At 35.1% G+C, this 13433-nt stretch overlaps 1 protein-coding gene and 1 non-coding gene across 6 annotated transcripts in view; both read right to left on the minus strand.

Annotated features, from left to right (window-relative positions):
- lemd1 (LEM domain containing 1) overlaps positions 1-13433 on the minus strand; it is a 41690-nt gene that overhangs the window by 27320 nt on the left and 937 nt on the right. The window lies entirely within an intron of this gene.
- mir135c-2 (microRNA 135c-2) lies at positions 3297-3423 on the minus strand. Its single transcript, NR_045228.1, has one exon. It is a non-coding gene; the product is annotated as a microRNA 135c-2 (primary transcript).

Here is a 13433-nt window from a genome sequence, read left to right on the forward strand (position 1 = left end):
ATGTCAACTGACCCAGCTGGGACTCGAACCAGCAACCTTCTTGCTGTGGGGTGACAGTGCTAACCACTGAGCAACCGTGTTGCCTAAAAATGTATTATAGTTAGCTTTTTTGTAAGATTGTTTTTAATAGCTATTTCATGATATGTTATTTTGTAATCAAATCAAAACCATGAAAATGAAAATGACATTTTTATTTATATGAATTAATGGGGGGTTTGGTTTATTATAAACTATCATACTTTTCCTCTTTTTTTTTAATCCATGCACCCTTGTAATGCTAATTGTAATCTTGTGTCTAGTATCAACAACAACCTGTCACAGCAGCAACTACCAAACAATGAATTAATTCATAATGATGGACAAAGGCAAAGTCTAGTCCCAGTAATGCATTTTTGCTTGGGCCTATTCATTATCACAATACAGAAGCAAATATGATTTCAACCACCATTATATGTCCTCTTTAATATAAAAAGATGTGTTTCTGAATCATACACAGCCTCCGGTTGCCATGGTGAAATATACAGTTTTGCGATCACATGAAATTATTTGACCGTTCAGTGCTGTGTTTGACCAAATAACCTTTCCAGAGATGACTATAACAATAAAAGTGCAGAAACAATAAACATAAAGACAACCTCACCAATTAAAGCACAGTCAGAACACAACTGCACATCTCCAAGAGCTCTTAATGGCAAGGTGAAGTGTTAAAATGCTGTTTAAATGCCAATAAAAGGCAGATATCTGGCTGAAATGGTCTTCAAAGATGTTGCATTTTCAATTCCGCGCAGACTGTATTTTGGTTATTCACCAGGCTTATATCTGCCTGATGCATTACTCTTGGGCTCCTAGCAAAAGGATTATCGTGTACTACAAGCCACTTTAATAAGCTTCAAGAGTCCAGAAGGATCTGCCAACAGTAAACGTGCCGTGCATCACAACTGCGTTCTGTCTCCCTCATGCCACTGCTGGGCGCAGATGCAAAGGCTGTGTGTTTCACCACTAAGGTGCATCCCTGGTGGATGAACTCTGATTCACTCCGCTTCTCTTTTCTGGAAATGCAATGCTCTGCCTGTTGCCCAGATTAATGTGGCATTCATTCTCTCATCAACATGCATAACCCACGCCTCCCCCCCTCGACCCCTGTCTTTCGCTGTTTCTCGCTCTCATCTTATTTCGCTTCATTTTTTTCTCCTTTCATTCTCAAATGAATGCATCTCTTCTCCCAGGAAACCATGATGCAAGGGAGGGCAAATGTGAATATATCATCACCCCAGAGCCACAAATTGCATGTTTGACATTCAGAACTGACACTTGGTTGAAAAATAATACTGTTTAGACATTGCTGTGTGGCAGTGTTTCTTTTTAACATAACATTGTAGTTTTGTCCTGTTTAGAGGGCATTTTAATTCATTCAGCAGACTCAAACTACATGCATACATACATAACATATTCTTACATCCATGGTGCAAATAAGTGTAAATCCCTATTTTAGCCCTTGAGCCACTCTGAAACAAGATGTGTAGGGCTCTTTAAATAATGGGAAGTTGCTCACATTGTTGATCTGAGTCTTATATGAATACAAATAAAGGAATCAAGATAATATAAACATATATTTGACCACCCCTATAACATTGTGAATGCATGATCATCCCTAGCAAGCTCGTTATACAGGAAAATATTCAGTTGGCAGTTTTAACACCACCCAGCAGACACACATTAGGCTAGATTTAGGTCACCAGTGTCTAAAGACAAAGTTTTTTTTTAATGTCCAATAACAATGTGAAATGACAACACTCTGAATCTCACGGCAATTTGTAACTTTTTGATTTAGTGGCTAATTCGTATGAATTTGTACGATCTGACTGGTGCAATTTAGTACAATTTTCTCATTCCCCAATGACGGTTGGATTTAGGGGTGAGGTTGATGCCCTCTTTTATAAAATTGAACAATTTCGTACAACTGAACTCCGAATTAGCCACTAAACTGACAAAACGTAAAATACTTACGTTTTCTCATGAGATGTTGATATTTGCTTGATTTTAGGTGTTGGTAAGTGACCAATGTCCAACTTCGAGCCAACAACTTCAACGTCATATTGACGTCAAATACTGACAAATATTTGTCATATGGGAACTAAAATCCAATGTCTGATAGACGTCATATTGGTAATGTCCACACAACGTCAAACTGTAACGTCATTAGACGTTGACATTTTGTTGTTTGTTGCATTGGAAAGTAACAGCCATATCACCCTGCAGCTCAAGACCGGTTACTCAATAAAGCTATACTGTCAGTGGGTGACTTCTTTCAGATGAGACATTAAACCGAGGTCCTGACTCTTTGTGGTCATTAAAAATCCAATGGCACTTCTCGTAAAGAGTAGAAGTGTAACCCCTTTTAAGACTTCCCAATGCTCCACATTCACCGAATTGGCTGTTGGTGCGTGCACAGGCGCCGTTGTGTTGTGGCTGCCGACGCATCTTCCAAGTGGATGATGCACACTGGTGGTGGTGTGGAGAGATCTCCTGATAATTGTGAAGTGCTTTAGTTTTTTGGCCATACACAATAAATGCGCTATGTAAATACACAAATAACAATTACAAGATTACAAGTAACCAAAATGCAACATCTGTTCGAAATAGATGTTTTATCTACATATAGCCTAAAAGTATAGTAAAATTAGATTCAGGTGTATTTAAATAGATGCCTATGCTTGCACATGAAACTTAAAGTCAGCATTAAACCAAAGTTTTTCGTTTTTTCCCCATTTCATGAGGTATATTCAGTTGGATTCAAAAAAAGTAGGGCGGTGCATGATTTCATCTTTTAGGTATGATTGGAGTGAAAGAAGGGCACGAAAATGAAGGAAGATTGATGAATGGACAAAAGCAGGGCAAGGTAGATTTTGGTATTTGATTAAAGATTATGAGGGCATATGAATTTTTTTAAATAATAAAGTGTACAGATGCATTGTTCATAGCAAAAACTACTGTATGTCTATAGCAAGTAAGAGTACATTTTATTTCATGTCAGCCTTTAAACAGTTAGCACAACTTTTTATGATAATTTATTTATTAATGCGAGAATGAAACTTTTCTTCGTTTGTCAAAATTAGCCTTAAAAGGGGATCTTTGAGAATCCCATGTCTGTTAAAATAACCCATCACAGGTTACAGTATAGGTCATATCACTAAAGTATGCAAATTTATTACACAAATTACTGAAAAAAGCTGAGCCCCCTGCCCCATCTCAACCACTCTCCACCCCAATAGTTAAAGTATAATTCAGACACTGCTTACATCCACTGCTGATAAGCCACTCTGTACCTAATGGCTTTGAACCCTACATGATACATCATATCAAAATCACATAGGAATAGAAAGCCATAAAGCACAGTAGTGTTTTGAGTTGCTTTAGACTGCACTTGTGTGAAACCACCATGAGACTTGCTGCATTTCCGTTCTTTTTATATGTGACTGTCTTTTTTTGCAGCTAAACAGCTTCTGTTTAAACCACTTGAGCCAAGTTGCAGTCTGCACCGAAGATTAAAGAGAAAAAACTCACATCATCATGAATAATTAAACAAAAGGCAGACTATTATTCAGTTTTTCTGGCCTGGGAGGATTAACATGTTTGTAGCTCATTGTTCTTTTAAGTTACTCCTTGGGGGGAATTCTGGGATTTTCTCTTGATTTATGTATGGGTTTACACTTTAATTCTAGCACTAAACCTTCTACGAGTTCCTCGCCCCAATTCAGAAGTGAGATTTTCGTCCGTCATTCTCTAAGAACTTTCCAAACAGTCTTTGATGAGGCGCTGTAACGCTGCCAAGAAATAAAAAGGTACAGCACTAATCAAAAGGCTTTTGTGATTTCCGCAGCGGCCCTGGTGAATGCTGAGGGGATTATGTAAACATTCAATTTACAATTAGACTCCAGAAGTCTAGCTGACTTTCTGTCTCTGACAAAAGACTTTTTTTGCATCACAGCTCAAGGGAGTTTAGCGGATCTGATTAATGAACACAATCTACGCGCCAACAGTTAAGCAAACTTGCCGTTCAGACCCTATAATGAAGTGCCTGATGAAAATGGCACATAATAATCAGATTTTTGTTTTGATGTTTGTGCAAGGTGCTGTGATTTATTCACGCAGCAAATGTTTGTGGACTTTTTAGATGATTTTAATGTCAGCGTCTTCCCATATTAATTTTTATGAATTTTAAATGATCATTAAATCACGGAACTGAAAACTTTGGCTAAGCGATAGAATGTGCATTAGTTAAAGTGCAGTTTTATAGTCACTCTTTCTGCCATTTACATAGTGAAAAGTGATTGTCTGTAAAAAAAAAAAAAAAAAACTCTTCATTGAATCATTCAGATAAAAAAAATGCAGATTCATTGAGAAACAGAATAAATGATCCTTCATCGGGCAACACGGTGGCTCAGTGGTTAGCACTGTTGCCTCACAGCAAGAACCTCTCTGGTTTGAGTCCCAGCTGGGTCAGTTGGCATCTGTGTGTGGAGTTTGCATGTTCTCCTCATGTAGGTTTTATTCAGGTGCTCTGGTTTCCCCCACGGTCCAAAGACATGCGCTATAGGTGAATTGAATAAACTAAACTGGCTATAATGTATGTGTGTGAATGAGTGTGCATGGATGCCGTGTAAAACATGATAGATAAGTAGGCGGTTCATTCCTCTGTGGCGACCCCTAATAAAGGACCTAAGCCGAAGGAAAATAAATTAATGAATGATTCTTCATGAGTGAGAACAGAATCAGATTTGTTCAATGAATCAATTCTTCGGTGAAGAAAAAATGTAACTTACGAATAAAAAAGTGGCTCCTATGAGTGAATCATAGAATAGCTCATTTAACATATTTGTTCAAAAACACAGATTCGTCCACAAACAGAACCAGTGAATCTTTATGAATAAGAATTTCTAGAATCACTCAAAATTGATAGTTAAAAAAACACGGATTCATTTATTAATGAAACAAGTGACTAATTATTTCACTAATTCTTTAAAAAAACACAAGTTCATTTACAAACAGAACAATTTTCAGAATATTCTATTTATGTGTGAAAATTTACTAAATTGCTCAGTAAACGAATTATTTCAAAAATACAGATTCATTTGTAACAAGTGGCTTTTTGTGAGTCATTTAATAAATTTATTATGTTAAAAACAAACTGAATCTGTAAAAAGGAACTAAATAAGTGAAACTAAGAATACATAAAGATCCTTTAAACTTATATGTCCTTAAGCTTGATAATGCATGATTTGCAGATAAACTAAAATGAAGCAAAATATATGGTCTTAAAATCAATAGGTGTCATTATTTTTCTTATTCCTCAATTGTCTAATCATATTCTCTTTTTATTATTATCTTATTCTTATTTTTTATTCGCTTTTACTGTCTTGTTCCATTTTTTTATTTATGTCTTGTGAGCGGCATGGTGGCTCAGTGGTTAGCACTGTCGCCTCACAGCAAGAAGGACACTAGTTTGAGTCCCAGCTGAGCCAGTTGGCAATTCTGTATGAATTTGCATGTTCTCCGTGTCTACATGGTTTCCTCCTGGTGCTCCAGTTTCTTCCAGTCTAAAGATGTGCGGTATAGGTAAATTGAATAAACTAAGTGTTTCCCAGTGTTGGGTTTAGGCTGGAAGGACATCTGCTGCACATACATATGCTGGATAAGTTGGCGATTTATTCCACTTGGAAATAGAGACTAAGCCGAAGGAAAATGAATAATTGTCTCTATTGTTTTTGTACTTATACTCTGGAAGCTCCAAGACAAATTCTTTGTGTGCTCAAGCACATTTGGCTCTTTCTGATTCTGAATATCTGCAACAATTAGGCATGTTACAAACATTAAATATGCAAAGACTTTGGCACACCAATATGGAGATGAAAGCGATCGTACTGTCGGAACATCTATTTGTTGAGAATATTACAGCTGGTTATTTTCTGTGAGCCTCCTCCTCTGTGTTCACACACAGTCTGACAAGATTGTCAGTTTTGACGTTTGGCTCTCTTTTTTTCAGGCAATTGGCTGTATCTACCCATTCATCCTCATAAATATCAAGCACAGAGCCGATTATGGAATGTGTGTGTGTGTGTGTTCACATGTCATCAATCCTGTTGTTTATCAGAGCTGATTAATATTTGATTAACATTTATATTCATGGTGTAATGTACTCTGACAACACATTGGTAAGAATGGGAAAAAGACACTACCTGTGTGTCACGACAACACATCACAAAAAATATTCACATATACCTCGTTATCTGAGAGAACGTGTTTCAGTTCAGAGATTACACTTGACATAAAAATCATTGACTGGATGTGATCAACATGTCTCTCCAAAATAGGCTGGAACACACTGCTAATTGGAGGAATATAGCGAAAGGTTTGAGCTAAAGTAATTGCTGCTTGTTATTTTCATGTATTCTGTGAAAAAAAAAACTCATGAAAATAAAGGTTTAAAATAGAACTAAAGATTCCTAAAATCCTTCTGTCTATGCCTAGTAATACAAAGCATTTAAAAATCCAGAGAATTCAATAACTACCTTATGTAAAATTAAAAAGTTAAATAAATGTAGAAGGACCCATCAATGGTGTATTAGCCTATATATGCAGCAACGTCTGCTTGATGTTTAATGACATGGGGGAAGTGGAAATATATAAACCAGAGATTTGACTTAGCTCAACTATATAGAAAATGAATTGACTTTGGCTTGTGGCAAATGACTTTCTTAAACTTGAATTGCTTGACTTCCCAGTGACCTGCAGAAAAAATGTAATTAAATTAGTAATTTCTTCATTTAATCACTTTGATATCAGTGAATAATTAATGGAATGCAATCAGGGTTTTTGCAAGTGAGTGACGCTGCGCAATCCCGGTAAATGTAAACTTCATCAGCGCGCCAAATACAGAAAGGTGGAAGGGAATCTCAATATGATCGATTGTTTTAGATATACACACATCGAAATTGAGCACATTCATGATCACCATAGACTATACAAAATTAGTTAAAAAACAATATCAGGCACGACCATAACATCGGCCTTTCTCTACTTCACTTTCTCCACTGCAAACATAGATAACTTCTTTTGACTGGTAGCTTCATGGTATAGAATTTGAGACTTGAATGTGACTTATTTATAACTTGCTTCTGCTTTCTATATAAATATAGTTATGCAAAATACCATAGAAAAATTATGAGTTTTGAAACATTTGAATTAATTAATATTTTTTTACTTACCCAACTAACTTAAAAACAAATTCCAAATATTAATTAATATAATGTTATAAATAATACTTAATGGACACCATATTTTTTTGTCCATATTTAATGTTAATTTATAATAAAATAATACTAAAGAAATAAAAAAATCCTAGGTAGTTTTAACCCTAATTTGTTGTAAAATATGCATACATTTTCGAATGGGTTTGAAACATAAACAAAAATTTGCAGCTAGAAGAACATATGCTGGATAAATTGGCGGTTCATTCCTCTGTGGCGACCCCAGATTAATAAAGGGACTTAGCCGAAAAGAAAATGAATGAATGAATAAAAACAAATGCAAATGTTCATATGAATACCAATATAGTGTAGTATTGTTTAGATTTTTATTTTAATCCAAATTTGTGTAAAATATGGACCAACCCAATGGTTAGGTTAAAGATGTTGAGTTAGTTCAGATTTTACACAAATTTGGGTTAAAACAGCCCAGCATGAGTGTGTGCATCTCTTCGGTGCAAATGTTAAAAAAGCAATTAAGATTAGAAATAAGGGTATCAAGGCTAGCTGAAAACCTGAAAAGTCTTCGTTCTGATTCATTAAGGTAGTGCAGGTCTTTAAAGCTGTCACACACTCCACACCTTCACTGAAATAAGCAGCAGTGTGTATATCTGTGAAGCTCATTAAGTCTCTGGCATTCAAGACTGTCTCGCCCCCTTTCTGATGCTTATTCAAGGACACTAATAATAACTAATAGCAACAGTAATGACTGCAGTACATCACGCTATCATTTTTACATGTAGGTGCCAGCTTTAATCAAGCAGCAAACACAGCCAATTAAAATGTTGTCAAAGAATAACTTGTGTGGCAGAAATATAAAATCTGCTTATAAATGTTATCTGAAATGCTTTACAATTTAGCCTCAGGAAAAGTATAAGGAAAGCTTTGTGTCTTACTCCGGCCAGTGAGAGACAATGATGAGTTAAATGAGGTGATTCAGGTTTATGCATTAGACATAACTCTAATTACTCACATTATCACAGATGCATGCACTAATGATCGTTGTGCCGAGCCAGCGCAACTCTGCAAAACAGTTCATTTAGAAGCTCTTACGAAAGCTCTGATTGGCTGTTAACTCTGACTCACTGCCAAACCACTATAGAAGTCACATCCCGTGAAAGCTAATTAGATGAAAACATTACAGTGCTTGGTCAAATTGCAGTTGTTAATGTAAAATAAAGCACTCTCGTTGTTTGTGTATGTAAATCATAATGAAGGACGCTTAAGATGTTAAACATACAGTAATAATGCGAATGTGGGAAAGACCAACCAACTGGATATGAAGTGAGAAATAAATATCAATAAAATCTCTAAAAATTAAATCTGATGCATAAAATAAAAGATTAAAATAGACATGTGCTAAACTAAAACAAATATATATATAAAATAAGGCGAATAAAATAAGCAAATCAATTAAATATCAATAAATATTTAATAAATTGATAAAAATGAATACATTCAAATGTTAACCCTTGCACACAAGTTCAAAAGGTCTGTCATAAAACATCATAACCCATCATCACTGACATAGATTTCTTCACCAGCTTCATTCCTGATGATAATTACTAAAATAATCATTCATCTTAAGGATTTAGATTAAATGCTTGTTTCCAGAGTTCTATTTTTAAAAAAATCTATTATCTTTCATAAAGTCTGAGCAGATTTTATTTGGATTATTACAATAAAAAAATCAAGAAATAATGTTTATTTTAATGCATTATTATTATTATTATTATTATTGTTGTTAATATTTTTGTGGAAACAAAAATCCATCACTTACACCTGAACACATATTTCAATAAATACAAAACAAGTGACTATACCAGAAGTGATTATTTGCTCCACAGGCCAAACATAAAAATGTGCTAAAATGTTTCACATTTAAATCTTTAAAAGGGCTAATAATACTGTGAGAATAAAAGAATGCTGTTCTACATTAAAAATAAAAACCTGCATTGATTCACAAAAAAAGAAGAAAGAAATAAGACCTGAGGGGTATTTCACCAAAGCAAGATAAGGAATTAAATTGGGATTTTCTAGTTTGGCTGAGTTTAGCTCTGACTCAGTTGCCTGAAATCAGGCTAAATTAAGCTAAATTAAGTTACTATGGAGATTTATTCTTTATTTATTCCAGAACATGCAAACAACCAGATTAAATTTAATTATTTATCTGTTGGAAACTAATTTATTTTGCAGTCACTCCTTAGTCTTGGCCATTTACATAATTTTTTTTCCCACCCATACGAATTATAAAGGCTGCATGGTGGTGCAGTGGGTAGCTTGATCGCCCTATAGCAAGAAGTTTTGAGCCTCGGCTGGGTCAATTGACATTTCTGTGTGGAGTTTGCATGTTCTCCCGGTGTTTGTGTGGGTTTCCTCTGGGTGCTTCGGTTTTTCCCACAAATCTAAAAACATGCAGTACAGGTGTATGGGGTAAGCTAAATTGTCCGTAGTGTATGTGTGTAAAGGAGTGTGTATGGATGTTTCCCAGTGATGGGTTGCAGCTGGAAGGGCATCCGCTGCGTAAAAAACAAATGCTGAATAAGTTTGCGGTTCATTCTGTTGTGGCAACCCCTGATTACTAAAGGGATTAAGCCAAAAAGAAAATGAATAAATAAATTAATTACAAATGGATGGCATGGTGGCTCAGTGGTTATAGCACTTTCGCCTGACAGCAAGAAGGTATCTAGTTTTAGTCCTGGCTGGGCCAGTTGGCGTTTTTGTGTTTCTCCCTGGGTTTCCCCCGAGTGCTCTGGTTTTCCTCACAGTCCAAAGACATACAAGACATTGAATCAGCTACATTGTCCATAGTGTATGAGTGTGTGTGTGTGTGTGAATGTGAGAGTGTATGGGTGTTACCCAGTACTGGGTTGCAATTAGAAGGGCAATCACTGTGTAAAACACATGCTGGAATAGTTGGCGGTTCAGTTCGCTGAGGCAAATATAAATAACAGAAAAAACAGTAAACAGATGATGTTTAAATAGATAAAGCAAACTAAACAGATAAAATATATTTATTAGATAAGTGTTTGCAATTAATCTTCATGATCATTTTTTTTTATATTTGTCCTATTTAAGGCAAAGTCAATGACTGTTAATTTGTTAATACATTTTTCACCTCCTTATATATTTCTGCTTATGCCGAGTTCAGACTGCAGGATTTTTAAAGTAATTACATCACAGATGTTTTGACACACTGCATGACTATCTGGGTTAATGTTTTGTCGCTGCTTTATTGACACTGCAAGATGGATCGGTGACAGGGGCTTTCACATATGTGACTTTACAATAGGAAGAGTTGCCAACAACTTTGTTCAAACTACGTCTTACAACAAAAAACATGTAGTATATTGTTTGTTACTTCCTACATAATGAGAAAGAAGCCTTTAATGGGGTAAAAATGTACATATTTGCTGAAGGGAATTAGCAATTTCTTCTAAATTTTTATTCATTTTTGACCCGTTGTGATATTGCTGACATAACACGTCAAACAGACATGAGTGCTCCTGCCAAATTTCCACTAGTTTTTCCTCCATTACTTGGGTCCAAATAAACTGAAATTGAGCGCTTTTAACTTCTTCCCCAACCTCCCGTTGGCCTGAAGATACCCACACTAGTGGATGCTGCCCTCTTATTGGCTGTAGGTGATCGCCGATGTTATTTTCAGTCAGAACACATTTCACACAGCATGATTTGAATTGTGGACAGCTCCAGATATTTACCATGCCAAATATCTCACTGGCATCGGCGACTCATTGGTAATTCTCTCAGATTATGTCTTTGCAAGTTCAAAAATACTGTGTGATTGTTACTCGTGTGAACGAGCACCAATTTGCCTGTGATTCAGGCATTTGTCAGCAATTTCTCAAAACCTTTCTGCGAGTCAAAATCGGCACTAAAATCATGCAGTCTGAACTGCAGGAAAAGCAATGGGAGTTACCAGATCAGTGGGAGTTACCACATCAGTGGGAGTTACCAGATGAATGAGAGTTACCAGATCGGTGTGTGAGAAGAGTATTTTTCAATTTGTTACTTGATTGGCTGTCATGTTTTATCCATATTTGCATCATCTCATGGTCTGTTTAAGAATGCCATGAATATGCACTTATCATGGCTACCTACACCAGGCTTGACATAGCAGCACATTCTCATCCAGGATCAGCAAATGTGCGACCAACTAATCCAGGATGTAATCTAGGCCAAACCATGCTCTATCTGTTATCCTGGCTTTCTTAAGTTTACTTCTGTGCAGTATCACTTTTAAATGAGACTATTATAGCATTAAATAGACAACGACATAGTAATTCATAACTTTTTTATTTAGTGGCTAATTCATATGAATTTACCTCATTCATACTATTTAGTATGATGATTTTCTTTTCCTCGTCAATCGCGGTTGGGTTTAGGGGTGGGGTTAGGCGCCACATCTCCTTTTAAAAATTGTACATTTTCATTCCACTGAACTCGAATATGAATTGGCCACCAAACTGACTAAATCACATTTCTTATGAGATCAGACTGAAATAGACTACAAATGGTCTTAAAAATCTAATTGGTTTAACCCCTCAATAGTCACACCTCTTTTTGATATTCCACTTGAAAAAATTATATGATATACATGTATAGTTTTTCTTAATTAGTTTAGGCTTAGAGCATTTTTAAAATTATGTACTAAAAACCATCCCACCTTATTAAATCTGGTCGCCTTTCATTTCTCTCATGAGAAAAAACAAGCCAGAAATGCAAACATTTTTAAATGGCACGGTAAAATCTGAAGCGCGTGAGAGCGGGCCCCTTCTTTAAGCAAGGCTTTTTCTTACTTTCTTCAATGAGTCGTTGTGCTTGAGTTTTGGCAACGAGCCGTTGCCTCTCAGAGCGAGAGCCTACAGAGGGAGGGACAGTTATTGTGTGTTTGTCCCTCTCCTCAACACTATGACTGTCAGTAAAGTCGCACAGACACTGAATGCGGCTCTCTTCATACTTCACCAGTCTCTCATCTGAACACAAATGTGTTTATCAGCGTTCAGCAGGGGGTCCCACTGGAGCCATTCAGGTTAAGTGTCCTGTTCAAGGGCACAACATTTATATGTTGGGGTGGGACATAAAAGCAAGACTGATCAGGTGGCAATTCAAGAGGGGGGAGAAATTTCACTGTCCTTCACCCAACTGTTGAGAACAAGCCTATTTTTTTTCTTGTTTTTCCACAAACGTTCGATGACATCAGCAATTTAATTACAGCAAAACTGAACTAGAAATGTTAATTAATGTTAATTTCTCAATTTTTCAATATACAGTTGAAGTCAAAATTATTAGCCCCCCTGAATTATAAGCCCCGCTGTTTATTTTTCTCCAAATTTCTGTTTAACAGAGAGAAGATTATTCCATCACATTTCTGAACATAATAGGTTAAGATCTCACCTCTAATAACTGATTTATTTTATCTTTGCCATGATGACAGTAAATAATTTTTTACTAGATATTTTTCAAGACACTTCTATACAGCTTAAAGTGACATTTAAAGGCTTAACTAGGTTAATTAGGTTTAATAGACAGGTTAGGGTAATTAGGCAAGTTACTGTATAATTATAGTTTGTTCTGTAAATTATCGAAAAAATATCGCTTAAAGGGGCTAATAAATTTGACCTTAAAATAATTTGTAAAAATTAAAAACTAATGTTATTATAGCCGAAATAAAACAATTAAGACTTTCTCCTGAAGAAAAAAAAATATTATCAAACATACTGTTAAACATCATTTGGAAAAGATAAAAAGGGGGGGCAAATAAATCTGACTTCAACTATATATATATATATATATATATATATATATATATATATATATATATATATATATATATATATATATATATATATATATATATAAAATAATAATTCATTTTATAAGTAACCTTTAATAATATGAAATAATACATGTGAAATTCTATAATAACATTTAAATCATATATAATATTTAAGCAAAACATCAATAAATAAATGAATATTAATAAAAAAACAAACAAACAAATAAATAAATATAAATAATGCTTATGAGTAAATTTAACATAAGTTTGTTATATACGAGATATTTTCATTTTACAAACATCAAAATATAATATTATATAAAATATAA

The sequence above is a fragment of the Danio rerio genome, chromosome 23 (assembly GCF_049306965.1).
Source record: "Danio rerio strain Tuebingen ecotype United States chromosome 23, GRCz12tu, whole genome shotgun sequence".
NCBI classification, from domain to species: Eukaryota; Metazoa; Chordata; class Actinopteri; order Cypriniformes; family Danionidae; genus Danio; species Danio rerio.